General features: G+C 44.0%; 1 pseudogene across 1 annotated transcript; it reads right to left on the bottom strand.

The window, feature by feature from the left end:
• Window positions 1-218: 218 nt before the first annotated feature.
• On the bottom strand, window positions 219-3,421 carry LOC311597733 (developmental pluripotency-associated protein 4-like; annotated as a pseudogene). The gene has a single exon. The product of its transcript is annotated as a developmental pluripotency-associated protein 4-like (transcript).
• Between the last annotated feature and the right edge of the window lie 14,552 nt (window positions 3,422-17,973).

Raw genomic sequence — 17,973 nt, 5'->3', positions numbered from 1 at the left:
CATGAGTGCTGAGATTAAAGGTGTGTGCTACCACTGCCCAACATGTTTTCATTTCTTATTGGTGAATATATATTGGAGTCATGGGGTCATGATGCCCTAGGGGTTGGGTGTGGTGGTGCACGACTTTAATCCCAGCACTTGGGAGACAGAGGCAGACTGATCTATGTTAGTCCGAGGCCAGCCTGGTCTACAAAGCGAGTACAGGACAGCCAAGGCTACACAGAGAGACCCTGTCTCGAAAAACAAAACAAATAAACAAACAAAAAAGAATGAACAATACAGGCAGTTGGAGCAGAAGTTTGCTTAGCAAAAAGTAACCACGCCAATGGCAACGAGCAGTCCAGTCAGTTCTGTGTTGTGAATTTTAGGTCATTTTGTTTTATTTTGTTTTTTGAGACAAGGTTTCTCTGGTTCTGTGTCCTGGAACTCACTCTGTAGACACTAACAATGTGAGAATTCTGCCTTCCCTACAGCCTCACTAACAATATTGACAGTCGTTATTCTCAAGGCATGATTGTGGATCAATTTCCATTTCCCATTCAATAATGCAGGTAAACATCTTTAAAAAGAAAAACGAAAGACTTCTTTTGTATTATATCTGCTCAAGGGTGTTTTTTTTTTTTGCCATTTAAAAAACCAAACTATTGTCATCATCATCATCATCATCATCATCAGTAGTAGTAGTAGTAGTATTTGCCAGAGATGGTGGTTGTTGTTGTTGTTGTTGTTGTTGGTAGTAGTAGTAGTAGTAGTAGTAATATTTGCTGGAATCTAGCTAAATCTCCCCAAATGGACTGTATTCTCAGTGTGGAACAGGCTGACCATGAACTTGCATCAGTCATGCCTGTTGAGAGCTGGGACTACTGTTTTAGCTAGGCTTTCTGTTCCTGCCATAAGAGACTCTGACCTAAAGTAACTTGTCATCTTACACTTTCATCACCTAGGGAAGTCAGAGCAGGAACCTAGAGGCAGGAACTAATGCAGAGGTTGTAGAGGAACACTGCTTACTGGCTTAGGAAAAAACTCCCTTACAGTATGCAGGACTACCAGCCTAGGGGTGGCACCACCCACAGTGAGCTGTGCACTGCCACCATAATCACCAGTCAAGAAAAGGTGCCACAGACCAATCTGATGGGGCATGTCCTCAACTGATGTCCCTTCTTCCAAAATTATTCTACCTTCTGTCAAGTTGACAGAAAACTAGCCAACATACCACCCACACCCAGCTTGGCTTTGTTGATTTCTGAGAATTTTTCTATGTACTTATTTAAATATCTACTCTAATCTAGCTTGTCTTTCCATTTCCATACTAATGTCTTATAAGGAAAATGTTGAATTTAGGTTAATAGCAATTTAACAACTTCTGTCTTTCTTGCAACTGCATTCCATGTCTTTCTAAGACCTCTTAACCTCCCCCAAAGTGTGCCTAGAAGTTGTGGTAAGGTTTTGTTGTTGGTTTGGGGGAAAGGAGTGTTGTTCCTTTGTCTTTTTCTTTTCTTTCTTCTTTCTTTCTTTCTTTCTTTCTTTTTTTTTTCTTCAGGATCTCACAGTATAGCTTTCCTCTCTTTTTTTTCCCTTCCCATGTGGTGGTTCAAAGTTCATGAGGTTTGTCGCGTATAACTGAGGTGAGGTGCATTCCTCCTTCATGTTTGGGTGTGACTCCTAATGCTCTGATGATCTCAGAAGTTTCAGGCTATGCTCACATGGCTCTGTTTGGGTGTGGTCAGCCAGAAGATTGAGCCAGGGAGTGTGTTCAGGGTAAAGCTGCTCACCTCACAGTGCTCGAGAAGCTCAGAGCAAATCCAGTCTTCTAAGAGATAGGAAGGTTTTAACTTGTCAATTATTTTCTTCAGTTGTAATGCACTATTTTTCAAGAAATGTGTTCCTTTTGTTTAATTTATGACCTTTTTTGCCATGAATTCATTTGAACATTCCCCTATTAGCATATCAACACCACCTATATGATCCATAGTTATAGTGGCTTAAACCATTATAATACTGATTTATGTTTTTTCTTTTTTTCCCTCAAACCAAACTTGGTGTATTATTTTACAACATAAAACAAGCCCCATACCAAACACTAACATAATACCAGCCAGGGAAGAGGACATGGAAGGCTACAGGCAAAGCTAAGTCTAAGTCTTTACAGCTGACCATGGAACTGGCTATGACCCTGCTGTGCTGGGGACAGGACAAGCAGCTGTTAATGTGGAGATGTCATTATCCTGCCCCAGGACCTGCTTGCAGCAAAACACGTGGGACACTTTGTTATCTTCACACAGGAGCAGGAGGTCATTCCCAGTATTCCGTCATCCCAAGAGCAAAGGTGGTCTTCTTGGATTCTGGTGGCCTCACTGGCTCTTTTTCTAAGCTGCTTGTACTTAGCCAACAACATCCCAGTTTCTGGGTGAGATGGGCACCTTCAAAGGATTTCCAGTCTCAGTGTCAGCTGCAGTTCTGTTGACCACTCCAGAGTGGGGTGATGCCAGTAGCTAGCCCAAACCTAAGAGATCCCCCCCCCCACTTTGTCCTTGAAGGTTCTTATTTAAGACCTTGTTCCTCTGAACACACTTGGGGCACAGCATGTTGTCCTCCAGGTGTGGGGGTGGAAAAGTGCAGGCCGGAAGCAGGAAGAGTGCAACACTTTTCCTTTCTTATCGGGTACCCAGGCTTGTCCGGCATGGAACTGCAGCCGAGCCCAACCACATGAGTCTGAAGGAAAACTTCTCCCATGAACCACACACCACATTTCCCTATAGGTCTCTGGTGTTGCACTGAACTGCACTGCCTCGACCCGCTTAGCATTGGCTGCGATTTTGGCCCAAGACGCCAACCCCACCCCAGAGGCAGTCATAGTCACAACAGGGGTGCTGACTTCCTCCTGGAAAACAGCAGGATCTGTCAGGGCAGGTACCTGTTCCTCTGGTACAGGGGCCACTTCAAAGGGAACTGCCTCCTGAGAACACAGCTCTGCCGCCTCCTCCACCTTCATTTTTTCACAAATGTCTTCATCCTGGCCTCTTTTGACAAGTCAGGAACATCCTGCATTTCGGGCATTTGCTATGGGGAAGCCCCTGCAAGAAGTCATTTATAAGCCTCAAATTTCTGGCCTTTGCTGCTCAGCTTCACCTCATGGCAACATGCCCGCAAAACATGTCCGGTGAATCAGGTTCACTCGGGGGAGGTGTTAGGGAAAAGGAGGAATTGGTACCTTCCTACGAGTGTGACCTGCAGTCTCAGTATCTTGCGCTTTGCCCTTTGGTTTACAACCTTTATCTTTCACTGACTCTTTTTGTTTTTGTTTTTGTTTTTCTTGTTGCTGGTGTCTTGGTTGTGTGCTTGGTTGACTAGACTTCTGGCATTCCGCTTCCCTTCCCTCTTCCGTGCTGCTCCACTTCTTCCAGTGAGCTCCATCTTCAGATTAGATGAAACCCGCAGAAAAGAAAATTCTTCCACCTTTCAAATGACCCCTGGCCTCTTGTGTTTTTTTTTTTTTTTTTCTTTTTCTCTCTCAGTCTGAGATGGGTGTTTCTGGCAGGGCTTACCCATGTTGCATTGTGCAAGTTGACTGCAGCCTTGAACCCTCCACACATGCATTTTGCACAGCGTGTACCCCTGAGGACCTCGGCTCAGCTTCTAGCCCACTGTGTCATAGGACCACAGTGTTTACAGTGCATACGGAGTCTTCAGCACTGCACATAATGGTCTATGGAAAGCAAAGACTTCCAGTGTTTTTTCTTCTGTCAATCCTCAGCATGTGACTATCAATCTGGTACATCTTCCTCTGGTTGGAGTGTGTCAAAATGTTTCATTTCAAAAGGTGCTGTTTGATATGCTGACTTGAGTGTCATAGAACTTGTGAAATGAGTTTGGGTTTAGAATTGGAACATAATTGCTAAGTATTTTGGAAATAGTTCTAAATATACTTGTACTGTGTATTTATGCAAAACAGTGCTCTCAGCGTTGATGACTATAAATCAAACTGTAAGGGCTGGAGAGAAGGCTCAGTGATTGAACACTTACTGCTCTTCTAGAGGACCCAAGTTTGGCTCTACCCATCCATCTTGGGTGGCTCCAGCTTCAGGGACTTTGACACTCTCTTCTGGCCTCCACAAGCACCTGAGCATATGTGGCATGCACTCGCACACCCATATACATAAATAAAATAAAATAAAATCTATAAATAAAACTAAGTTATCAGTCACCTTTGGATCCTACCAGGATCAAATTCTCAGGTAGGATTTAATTATTCATGTAAAAATAAAAAATGTACATCCATGTCGTTAGTATAAACATTTGTGTCTTCAATAAATGGTAAAATTCTATCTAAACCAATTGTCCTAAACTAACAAGTGTTTTAAGTGAATTTCTTTATGGTTTATTATCATTAGATACTTGGCTTGTATACCCTTTTTATAGATGTGTATTAGGCCACATAAGAATTTCTCTGGTGGAAAGGAGCTACAAGTTAAGAAACCTAACAAGTCAAGGCTTAGTTCACACCCTAAAGTGCGGTCCATGCTATAAACACCAGAAAAATTCCAGAGATCTGCTCCCCACACGTTCCCAACCCTCCTGACGACCCACGCTCATCTCTGCTCTGTGTCTCTGGATCCCAGCCTAAGATGTGTGATTGTTCAAAGCTTCTCCACTTGTCTCACTTGTCTCGGGCCAAGCCTCACTGCTCTGGTACATACTGATGATGAGGGTTCTGTTGAAACAGGCTCCAGAGGCCAGCCATTGAAACTGGTCCTCCCTGTAGTATGTGTTCTCCGACATGATTGAACTTACCCTTTAGGCAATAGCAAAACAGTTACTTGCAGATCACCTATGGAGGGAGGGGCTGGGCGATGGCTCTCATGCCTAAAGTTCTTTACCTCTTAGCATCCAAATGGTGGAAGGAGAGAATCCTCGCCCATGGCTTTGCCCCTGACCAACACACACACACACACACACACACTTGTGCATACTGAGTTTTATTCTAAGATCACCTATAGATGACTACAAAATGTTTATGGGAAGGCTTTTAGAGAAACAAGTACATACTGCATGTGACACTTTAGTGGAAACAAAGGGGTAGAGTTGGTTGATTGCTCCTAAGTGTGCTGAGCTTCAAGGCCTAGTATTTTAACACCCCAAATCTTCAGTGACTTTTCTTTTTTTCTTTCTTTCTTTTTTTTTGGGGGGGTTTGGTTGTGTGTGTGTGTGTGTGTGTGTGTGTGTGTGTGTGTGTGTGTGTGTTTTGAGACAGTCTCTCTGTGTAGCCTTGGCTGTTCTGGACTCACTTTGTAGACCAGGGTGGCCTTGAACTCACAGAGATCCACCTGCCTTTGCCTCTTGAGTGCTGGGATTTCAGGCGTGCACCACCACGCCCGGCTTTTTTACTATTCTAATATAAATCCATACCTCCTACAGTTTATAAGCTCAAACTTTTAGAAAACTGTCTCAAAGTTAGTCTGTACTGAGAACAGATTGGGCTCACGGTCTCACTGCACTTTGTGTAGTAGAGGTGGGACATTGGTTGGAGCAGTAGTTCGAATGCAGTGTCTCCCAGTTTACTTGCAAGAATTCGAATACATGGCCCCTGTTTGGGTGGGCTTAGGAGGTGTGGCCTGTTAGAGGAGGCATGTCACTGGGGGCTTTCTTTGAAGTTGCGAAATACTGAAGCCATCTTGAGCTAGCTGTGTCTGCTTCCTATTTGTGGATCAAGGTCAAGATCAAGATGTGAGCTCCCAGCTGCTGCTCCATCACCGTGCCCGCCTGCGGACATGCTCCCCAGCATGATAGGGGCTGACTCATCCCTGTGGAACTGTGCGCCCCGCAGGAAACCCTTCCTTTTATAAGTTGCCTTGGTCACAGTGTTTTATTAGAGCCACAGAAACTCTGACTAATACAGTTAGGAAGGGGTAAAGTTTTAAAGTGGATACGGGCAGTCAAACAAATTTATAGGAACTGGGACACTGATCTCTCCTTTGCAGCAGTGGGAAGACTGCACTGGAGGAACTGTTTTGAGGTAGTACTCTTTAGTCAGTGGAGACACAGCATAAAGCTGATGACTCCAGGGACTGTTTCAGTGCTCATGGTTAGGGACTGAGCATCTCCTACACTGCATGTAACTCTCCTGTCAACAGCCCTTTTTGTGTGATCTTATATTGGAACACAATGACATAATGAAAAGAGGAATCACCTATATCATCTGATGTCAGCCGCAGTTAGTGGCTGCCCTTGTTTTCCATATTTAATCTGCTAAACAACACACTCTTGCCTGCTAAAAGTTAAACTCCACTTAGGGAATGATGGTCTTCAAACTCTGTTCAACTCTGAGCCTCTCTCCTTTTGTGAAAATCCCTGTGACTCAGTCATGGGGGCGACTTACTAACATCTTAACCCTTTAAAGACCTTTTATGGATGCGCACTATGACAGACTCACATAGGACACTGGTGTTGCAAGCCCGATCTTCTGTTTGCCGAGGAGCAAACAATGTGAGGAGGCCAGGTCCATGGCTCAGTATCACATGGAGAGTTCATAAGCCTGAATGGTAACTACCAAGAGGCTCAAGTCCTCACAGAAAAACTATGATGGTTAATAACTATCGTCACCCTGTCGGGCTCAAAAATCACCTGGGGGCAAGCTTCTAAGCATGCCTGTGAGGGAGAGCCTAGATTAGGTTAATGGAGGTAGAAAGACCCAGCTTAGCTGCCTGCACTGTTCCACGGGCTAGGCTCTGGAGTAAACTGATAGAAGATGAGCCAAGCAGAGCATCCATGGGTCTCTGCTGCCTGACTGTGGATATAGTATGGTCAGGCAGCTTTTGTTCCTGCATCCGTATCTTCTCTGACTACCGCCATCTCTCCCCTACCATGATGGAATGAGTCCCCGAATCTGAAGCCGGAATAAACTTTTCTTCCCTTAAGTTGCTACCTGGTCACAGCCATGGGACAAGTCACCAAATCCAATGACTATGTTAGTGAAATGCTAGCTCCCTCTGTGATCTTGGATGCAGTGCTATGGCTGTAGAAGAAGCAATGCCTCCTGAGCAAGCGCACTGAGTGGCCATGGATAATCCTCTCACGATTCAAATTTTAGTCTATGGGAAGCTAAGGAGGCTCCCAGGCTTCTGGGTTTAGTTGCTGGCTGAGAAGTTGCCTTTTTTTTTTTTTTTCCTTCAAAGCAAGTCTAACATCCAAACACTTGAATAGTAATTCGGGGGTAGACATGTAGGGGTAGAAAGGGCCTATGTTGGACCCAGGTGTAGAGCTTGGAGAATGTGAACTGATGTTCCCTGGGGGAAGGGGGAACCACAGCAATGCTCGAGAGCCAATCCTAACAGCTCACTGACTGCTTAGAACTTCCGTGAGGTGGAGGACTGGGATGTTACCAGACCAAACTGTTAGTGTAACAGGCAATTCTGCTGGCCTGCCCTCAGGGGCCTAGCAATTGCTTACAACATGGCTTATGCCAGAAGGTGCGACAGATGTGTGTTGCAAATAAAAAAGACCCACCCACCACTCACCGCCCCCCCCCACTCTGTTCCCAGCATCTCCTCTCTCTGTTCTCTGAGGACCCCACCCTCATGGCTCTGTTCCCATCTATCTTTCTGTCTATATGTCCACTTGCCTGCCTCTAGCCCTACCCCAGCCCTCCTTTCCTCTCCCCGACTAAAACTCTTTTCCACCGGGTCTGTTGCATGGTGTAATTTCTTAGGGCCACACCTTGGCATGGGACCACCAAAGGCACCCCCTTGCAGCATTAGAACATTTGGCTCTGTGACTTGGATTGGCTCTCACTGGTGTCTGGCCACACTGGGATCCCATCTGCCACTGCACCCACCCGCAACAGATTTGCTTTTGGGGCCACTCCATGCGACACCGAAAATTGGTGAGGTTTTTTTCTCTCTAGCTTGGCTTAAATGCTTCTCCAAGTCTGACCATCTCCCTGGATGAGGCCTTGTTTTTCCGTGTTTTTAATACTGGCCCCTGTTTGAGTGAATGATGTTTCACCAGGACAGCTTGTGCCTTCTCAATTGAGTCTCTCCTGGGTCCCTGGGATGCCTCAGACCCAGGCCTGAGACTCTCCTCATTGACGGGAACTGCACCCTGGTGACCTCAGACCTCACTAAACTTATTGAATCTAGCCTTAATATACCACCCAAGTGATCAGGGAAACATGGGGGAAAAATTCTTCTTCCTTTATTCCTTTTTTTGTCACTCCAAGCCCTGTTTTTTCTGTCTGGTCTCCCTCCTCACACCGAGTAAACATCTTGCCTCTGAGTTTACAACAAGTTGGATCCAAACAGGAGATAGGACCGGGGTCCACAGCGCTCACACGTGCATCTATCTGTGAATTTGATCCCAGATTCTAGAGTCAGATTCCCCCACATGGCTTTGGCTCTCAGCCTGCCCATGTGGGCCACATGCCTCTCACCCCTCATGACCTTCTGCAGCTAGCCTGCCCTCAGCTTCACTCTCTTTCCCTTTCCCTCTCCCTCTCCCTTTATGGACTCAGATTTTATTACAAATGAGCACAACTGATTTGCAAATCCTCACCGCCACAGACAAATGATTCCCAAACATCTCACATCTAAACTTGCTCTGCTCTACCCTAAAAGTTCACTTCACCACTCAATCTTTTATCTTTGATTTCTTTGCACTGTGCTCTAAAAAAAAAAAAAAATCTTAATATTATGCTATAAATTCTTTATCTAAGGATTTATAAGCTGCTCATTGGGTATGGTTTAAAATCTATATAATCTACAACAATATTTGGCTTTAAACTTAGATAACAAAAGGCATATAGTTAAAAATATATACATCAGCTCTCATTAAGGGCATATATGTGTGTGAATGTGTGTATGTGACTCAAATGCAACTCCATATGTGTATATGTGCATGTAACTTGGATGTAACTCTCTCTCTCTCTCTCTCTCTCTCTCTCTCTCTCTCTCTCTCTCTCTCTCAAACACAAGTGTTTTTAAATAGCGACCATGTTAGCTACATGGCTTGCAACCATCTTAAGATGACCACATGGTATAAAGCAACAATTATAAAACTTCTCAGTCATATTGAGGCCTTAGTTTATTACTGTATCCCCTTTTATACTAAGGAAGCAACAAGTCTCAAATATTCTAGATTGGTATGAATTTCTGTGCGATGATGATAGAAATTCAAAGTTATATTTGTTACAACATACTGTATGTGTGATTCAACCTTGGTTTAAAATAGTCTATATATGATGATGAAATTTCAGAGTTATAAAGGTCTATTCAGATTAACAAAAGTTAATTTAAGATGTAGGTGGCTACTGGTCTCAAGCGTATGAATAAATGCTATTTCTTTTTCCTGCTGCCAGCTGGGCTTACAGGCCACTGGATTTAGTATAACAAATATTATTTAAATATGGATAATATTACAATTGTTTTATACTGTCCTACTTTATTGCTTTCTCCAAAAATGGGTTATTTCTCGCCCCTTTTCAGACCCAGACATGTTTTTAAAGTCTGGGGTAAGAAAACAGAATTATGGACTTACAAATTATTGAATATGATTTAAAAATCTGTAATATCTATAACAGAAGGTTAACTTAAAACTCATAACTTGGGGTTAGTAATTGAAAGTCTGTGCTTAGAAAATCTTAAACCTCATGGCATGATTCTGCTTTGGGATATAAACAACACATGGCTGGTTGCCATCTTTGCTAGGGTGGGAGAAGGCGGAAGCCATGCTTCACCACCGTCTTGACTAAAGGTAGCATCACATGACATGAGCTGTCCAAGGAAGTAGTCTCTAAAGATGCGTTTAAATTGGAAAAAAAATTTGTATGATTCTTGTCCTGTCTTAAAAACCAGGTTTATAAAAGATAGGTATAAGACTATGCCTGGTTAATGAGGTATTAAAACTGTACCTCCTGCTAGGTGTGATGGTACACACCTTTAATCCCAGAGGCAGAGGCAGGCAGATCGCTGGTGAGTTCGAGGCCAGCCTGGTCTACAAAGTGGGTCTAGGACAGCCAAGGCTACACAGAGAAACCCTGTCTCAAAAACAAAACAAAACATAATAAAACTGTACCTCCATGCATTCATATACAAGAATGTACCTTGCTGACAGCCAAACCTTGTAACATAATAGCAACCTACTTGCTATTAATTTTAGAGATAGTAAATTGTTTACACGATTAGAACTTGGTTTTGCCTTCTAAAAATTATGGTTATACTCTGTGTCTTCACTCTTAAAAAGGTACTTTATTTTAATATTACAAAATTACACAATTGAGAGATTTTAAATTTCTTTTAATTTGGGTGGATTTACAGCATTAAATTTTTTAAATGTTTAAAATATGTTTAATCTTGTTTTTGCTAATGTTATTAAGCTATAGATTTTATATAAACTAAATCATATGAGAAACTGTTATGTCCTATAATGATATATGATATAAAGGTAAGAAAAGCTACCAATCTCTTAATGGACTAAGTTTATGGATTAGAAGGTTTTGTTTTGTTGCTGAGAAGGCTCCAACTTAAAATTGTTATTTTAAATCTAAACCTAACAGAGATAGGACATAAAGTCCTAGTCTTATGAAAACTACTAAATCATCGTTAACTGTTAAGGATAATTGAGAAATTCAGGTTGGTCACCTTATAAATGATCAAATCCTTCAATGTGTTCAGAAATATAATTGAAGTCATGCCAAGTACTGATGAAATTACAAAATTAAGGTTTACTTAGCCTCTTGTTTTTTGTTTGCAAGGTAAAGTTTAGAGCAGATAACTAAAAACAAAGATTGTTTTACTCAGATTTACTTGGTAGGTACTAGCCCTTAAACCTGTCAGATATCTGCTGAATATGGTGTTTAAGATGTTTAACTTACTATGACAGACAAAACTCCCAGATCCTAACAGTGACCACCCCTCCTCAGTGTCTTCAAGAAGATAATGGGAACAGTGACAAAGGACCCGGATTATGGTGTGCTAACCACTGGACAAGACTGCCCCAACGCCTCCCCCACTGCTAAGAGCTGGTCTGAGCTGTGGACGAGCAGGACACTGGAGATTTGATAGCCCCACTTTTCTTAAGACAAGATGAGATCAGTCTCTCCCCTGTTCCCCTTCCATAGAAAAAGCCTCTCATTTTCTGGGCCTGAAGGCCAAAGACTACCTCTGCCTGTGGTGCCATGGAACCTGGGACAACTGTCTAGGTAATGAACTATAGACTAGTCTCTGTCATTTTAATTGATACATAGGACTTACATTATACTTTATTCTTCTCAGGTCTCAGATCACATTGCCAGCTAAGCTCACTGTAGCTTGACAGCTAAAGAGCAACAGGCAGCTAGCTCCATACCCCAAGGTGATCCATCACCATGGTAGTTGATTAGTCAATCCATTAGCTAGTTAAAACTACTAAGTCCTAGGTCTCTTATTAAAAAGGCAAATATGTTTGTCTTGCTCACAGGCTTCATGTTAAAAGATTAGCAGGTTTCAGATGTAACTTTTTACTCTTCCTTTGTCTAAAGGAACTTGCTTTACAAAGACCGCTCTCAGGAATGAACCACTATGTCTCATGGTGAATAATTGGATAGAAAGAGATGTAAAGTTTATGTAAGGTCTGATGATGCAGAAGCTTAAGTTGTGAGGCTCTAAGAAGGTGTTTTAGGGTTTAAGAAGGTGTTTTTAGGTTGGTAAATGGAAATGAAGGCTTAAATGGCAATAAGAAAATTATTTAAGGTATATAAAAGGAATAAAAAATGCTTCAGATTTCTTCTCCTTGCTATGCTACTGTTGTATTAAGACTTCAGAGTTCAGAACTTCTAACGTTAATCAATGGAGTTGGGATAAGCTATTGGTCTAACTCTGGTAAAGCCTTCCACTACACTATCCACTATCAAAGTCTCAAGCTCAAGATTTTAAATCTCCTTCTGTTGTCTTTTAAGTGCAGACTTAAAAGTGTTTCTCACTGTGCTAAATCTGTATACACCCAGCCTTCTGGAGAGAGGGAAGAAGCCCCTCTTTCACGGTCTGTAGTCACACTGGAAACCAAGACCATGTGAGCTGAAGTGAACTGAAGTGAGCTGCTGCCCCTCCAGCTCCATGGAAGGTTCCTGTCTTCCCTGAGCTCCCCTTACACAGTGCTCATGCTTTTACCCTAAACCGTTTCCCAAGTCTCTACTACAACACAAAGATATGAATCTGCTGCCTTCTCTACTGTGTGGATTTCAGATTACAAACAATGGTGATGCTAACAAGTCTGAAACTTACCTACTTTTGCAAACTTAAAAGAATCTTACAGACTTCCGAGAATCAACTTGAATTCACCTCTCATGGGCCAAATTGACTCCAGGTAAGTACTGCCAATCAACAGGCTGATCATTGCTGTTCCAGAGGGTGGTATTCTCTCCTGGTCTCAGGACCCACCCCCAACTGCCAAGACCATGGGCCTAAAGGTTTCAACTGTACACCTGAGAAAAAAAGTTTCTCCTTAAACTCCTTAACTTTAACTAACACACACACACACACACACACACACACACACACACACACACACACACACACACACCCTTACAGGGTGGCCACCCATAGATGCTCTGGTCTAGACCCACAGACTGCCTCACATGGACCTGCACTCTCCTAGCCACAGATGGTTCCCCGGATCCTAGACAGCAGTGAAACAGTTAGCTTTCTTAGGACTTGGCCAACATCTCAATTTTGTTAGGTTCCCCAAAGTTGACATCACCCCTGGCCAGCAGGAAGTAGTCTAAAGAACAAAACACTCTCACTCCTGCTGCACCATCACCCCTTCCTGGTTTCTCAATTTTAATTGAACAAAAAGGGGGAGAATGTTACAGGCAATTCTGCTGGCCTGCCCTCGGGGACCTAGCAATTGCTTCTGACATGAGCTGCTGCCACAAAGTGTGACAAGTGTGTGTTGCATATAAAAGGACCCACCCACCACTCAAGATCCTCCTTTTTTTCCCAGGATCCCCCTCTTTCTGCAGGCTCCCTTCCTTCTCTCTCCCCTCCATGCCCTCATGGCTCTGCTCCCATCTGTCTGTGTATATGTCTACCTGCCTACCTCTGTCTCCTTCCCAGGCCTTCACTCCTCTCCTCTTCTGCTTAGGTATGCTGCACAGTGTAATTACTCAGGGGCACACTGTGGCATGAGCCTACCAAAGGTAACCCCTTACCATATTATATTTCATAACAGAGACCAAATAATTCCTGGGCTAGCCTCCTTAATGCCCGCCCATTGTGTATTCGGGTAATGTGGAAACAGACCACTAGCTCAGGACAGGAATGCTGTAAGACAGCACAAGTCACCTATGGTAGCTTTCCCTGTCTGGCTATGACTCACCTGCCTGGTGTTCCCCACCAATGTATCCTAAAAGTTCTTGAGTTATAGCTTTCTTTGTTCTGTTTCCATAGAAACTTTATAAAACTGCTATCACACTGGGGCACAGTATTTGTGCTAATATGAATCTGTGTTCTTGGACCACAGTCATTTATTTAGTTCCAAAATAAATTCTCTCATTCTCTTTGAGGTGAGAGCTAAGAAAATGAAGACTCCATGTGGTATAGAAGTGGTATAGAAGTGTGCCACCTCTTCCTCCTGCCTTCTTTCCCTGGCACTCAGTCATCAAGTGGGATCAGGACAGAGAGCCTGGTGTGGGAACCAGAGCCCCAACACACTAACCAGAGCTTTGGACTTCGTACAGTAGATATACTCACTCATTCCTTTCCCAGATAAATAAGGGTCTGTAAAATACACTCACCTGACAGACTCGCTTGCTGCTCCCACTACCATAGCTAAGGATGCCTTCTCTAAGGATGTAATGTTGAACCTGACTCCCGGGGGTAAAAGAGAGTATAAGCTTTGTGGGGAGCAGAGAATTAGAGTGTATTCAAGGCACGTCTTTGGCATGCTTGAAGAAGAAAGAGGAGGAGGAGGAGGAGGAGGAGGAGGAGCTGGGCTGGCCTTTCCTGAGCCCTCCCAGAGCTGGAAAGTTACAGATGTGGGAGGCATTTATAAAGACAAAGATAAAGTCAGAAGGTACAAGATGGGTTCAGGCTGCCTGGGACATAGAACAGTGCATGCAAGATCTGGATGTGAGGGAAGAAATAATGCCAGCAAAGCTTGACGATGGGAGAAGCACCACACCAGTGTTATAGTCAGAGCGCTAGGTCTGAGTGTGGTCCCTGTGTAACTGTGAATGGCTAACATGTTTCTCTGGATCTTTGTCTCTGGCAAAAGAAGAACCAACTTTTCTGTTTCCATATCTCATGAGACATTGAGTATATGAATAAGCAAGTATGTGGAGTTATTATACAGCCTCTTTCTAAGGTTAGGCTAAAAACACACCTGAATTCTTGGGGCATAGTCTCTGAAATGTCTTCTTTTCGGTGGGTTTTTCTCCCTTGATATTTGTCTGGGTTTAGTATTGTCCAAGGCTGAAGCAGAGCAGTTCCTAGGATCAGACTGTAGGTGGCGCAGTTAGACTTTTCTCAGGTGATTAGCCATAAAAGCAAGTGCGTCCACATTTCAAGTCTAGACAGAGGACGTGAATGGAATCATAAAACCTTCAGACTGGAGGGATCCGGAAAGGTCATCTGCTCCCTCTCTTGTCTTTAGAAAAGCAGACTCCTAAATCAGCTCTCTGCTGTGCTCCCTTCAACCGCTGTTAAAGCTCCCCTGTTCCAGGCTTGGCTCAAAGACAACAGGCAAACCCGCAGAACAACAAATCCCCAATAAAATCCAACATGCGTGTGTGCTCACATTTCTTTCTTGGGGATAAAACTGCACCGGTGGGGCCGTGGGACACCAGAGCGGCTTTCTCCATTGCCGTGGTTGAGTAAAGAATGCCCTTGCTTAGCAGGGAATATTCTGTTTATCTGAAATGGAGTCTTCCCATTGGGCTCGAGGTGCAGGCAGGGAACAGGGACAGCATCAGGCACAACATTCTAAGCAGCAGGATTAAGAACCAGTAGCGCAAGATTTAGAAACTGACACCTCCAAGAACTACGGGACAACCCGGGAGGAGGTTTGCAGAAAAACTGGTTTCAATTCTAGGGGGTTAAATGCCTCCATATCTAATTTTGATTTTTTAAAAAAATACAAATTAGCTTTTCTTTCTGTTTGTTTCCTTGTGGCTCCAGGGATGGAACCCAGGACCACACCCACACGTTAGGCAAGTGCTAAATCTAAGAATTAATGGTGCCAGGGTTAGAAATGCAGCAAACATGGTTTTGGACATTGAAGGGAAACTGTTTTCATGGTTATCTATCAGCCTTTATATAGGCGTCAGAGTGTGTGTGTGGCTGCCCAAGAAAATCTGAAGGAAAACAAATATGTAGGAGTTGTCTAAATCAGATGGTAGATGGTTTTCGTTTTTGTTGTTGTCATTGTTAAATGCTCATCTGATGTCTTGCTGTAGTGTCGCAGCACAGCTGTCTTTGTGAGCGTCAGCTTCTTCCTCCAGGAGCTTATAAACTTACCTAACGGCTATGAAGGAGCAGGTTGTTTGGAAACAAGGATTAGCTAGCAAATGGCTCACCCTCACATAGGTCTCAAGCACTTAACCCTGGATAAGGTACTATCAGATAGATACCCCCCCCCCATACCATTTTGCCTATCTGGTATGTATCAAGCTCTGAGCTAGGAGGTGGGATCAAGCAGTAGAGAATATATTAAAAGCATATTGAATATTTTCGTAGGATGCTGTTAGGTCATAAGTCAGTAAGATCCAACACAGCCAGTAGAATGTTCTCCCTCAAGGCTCTTACAGGTAACTCTAGGCAAGCGAGGGCATCAGCAAAGAAGGCTCGTGGCAGAAGGAGCGGGGTGGAGTAGGGTCAGAGTTTAAAGAGAATATAGACCACTGAAGAGACTGAGAGTGATTCAGCATGACTGAATGGAAAGTTCTGGAAGGCTGGAAAGGAGTGAAGCCCAAGAAGAAGAAGAAGGTGAGGATGGATTCTGAAGGACTTTGCTGGCTCTGGAAAGAGGTGGTCTTATGGTAGGAAAGGAACAGGGGAAGAGACTGAAAAGGACATCTGGGGAGGTGATCAGACTAGAGGAATAGATGAAACCTACTCATGAGAAGGTGGCTGGGATACAGATTTGAGAGGAGCAGTGCGTGGCCACAGCTTGGATAGTGAGCAGGGCGGGAGAACAGGGCCAGGACCAGAATCTTCCACAGTCCCTTAGGGCCAAGTGGGAGAAGAGGACCCAATAATGAATGGTGCCAAGAAGTAGCCAGAGATGTGAGGAGGCCGTGAGCAGTGCCCAGTGCTTATGGGAACTGCAGAGGCCGGAGGGGTGGTGGCAACGGGCTCAGATGGGACATGGCTTGAGAAGCTGAGGATGCTCGGGCACTGAAGGCAGCTTGAGGAGAGGGCTTGGAGAATGGCTCAGAGACCCAGAGCCTGAGACAGCATGGTGGCTGCAGACACTGAAAACAGTCTCTGAGGAAGGCATTGGCTGTGGAGGAAAGAAGTGGTTTTCCAATGCCAGGGGAGGCTGGGAGAGGAGAGTGGGCATCCGTGTCTTCATAGGCAAGGGCCTGAGAGCAGTCCTGTGGTAACGTTTGTTTTCTCTGTGAGCACCGCAGGTTCTGGGGGGACCCTTGTCTACATAGTCAAGGGAGAGCTTGAAGTCCTTATTGAAGTGAGTATTTTAACTAGATACATGAACTAGTGAGGGGACTAGAAAATTCTGGAAAATGCTATATATTTTTTGAAATTAAAATATAATTGCATCATTTGCCCCCCCCCCTCGCCTTTTTCCCCCTCCAACCCACCCACTCTCCCAAAATGTTATACCTTTAAAACCGATCTTGGCAAACAGAATTCATAGCTGAGGCAGGATATAGCAGCGTTCTACTCTATGGGAGATCTACCCTTGACAGTTGATGGTGGGTAGGTGTGTGAAAGATAAAAGTTCAAGCTAAAATGCATGTCTTACTCTAATAAACATTTTATGATCAAACCTAATGGTAAGGTGAATTGAAACAACTCACCAGATATAGCCAGAGTTATTTTTTTTTTAAAAATCTGAACACTTGAATGAATATATAACCACTAATTGCAGTGGGATGATATGAAAATCAGATGGCCTAATAAACTTTATAGATCTGGATGATAATTAACACAATAACCTGGACTTAATTAGATACTTGTATTAAGTGCCGGCAATAAGCGACTGCTTTCCTCGGAATCCACTTTAAGTGTATACTAAATATCACAGCATGGTCCAATAAGGGCAGGCACAAATAGAGCTAATGACGTTTGGGGAAATTGAGCAGGATAAATAAATCACGCTGAATTCATGTGGAGCCTCTTTGGGGGAAGGGAAGACACAGGAAAGCACGCCCTTTCCCTAGTCTCCAGCTCAGTGCAGGATCCAGTGAAACCTACAGAGTGAATCCCATGGAGGCAGCATCCTTTTCTGTGGCACTGCTTTGGAGAGGAGGAGCGCTTATCCCCTGGAAAAGAACCCACGAAGCACCAGGAAGCCTCCTCCAAGGCAGGAGCTAGAATTCTGCTTGCAGTAGCTCACACTATAATTCGGCTTCCCCCCCCCCCCCCCCCAGCCAGGTTCATAGACAAGAAAAGGAGACTGAGCTGCTTGGAGTCTACAGAAAATCCCCATCCAGTTCCCTACTCCACTACGCCAGCATTGTCTCTGCAGAATTTCCATCCCAGTAATTGTCCTCTGTTGAGGTGAACTTGAAACTTAGGAACGCTTAAGCATGAGGAAGCTTCCCCACCCCTTCCTCCCCTCTGTTCTTCAGCTTCCCTCCCTCCCTCCCCTCTTCTGTCCTTCTCTTCCTCTTGGCTTTATTGTTGTGTGGGGGCGGGGAGGGAGGGGAGCTTGGATCACACTCCTCCACCGAGCTACAAAACATCTTTCTCTTAAAGACAGGAGTATTGGGGCTAGAGGATGGCTTAATCGATAAGTGCTTGCTGCACAAACATGAGGACTTGA

Source organism: Acomys minous (assembly GCF_964271855.1).
Source record: "Acomys minous genome assembly, chromosome: 5".
NCBI classification, from domain to species: Eukaryota; Metazoa; Chordata; class Mammalia; order Rodentia; family Muridae; genus Acomys; species Acomys minous.
This window is presented reverse-complemented; position numbering and strand designations above follow the sequence as displayed.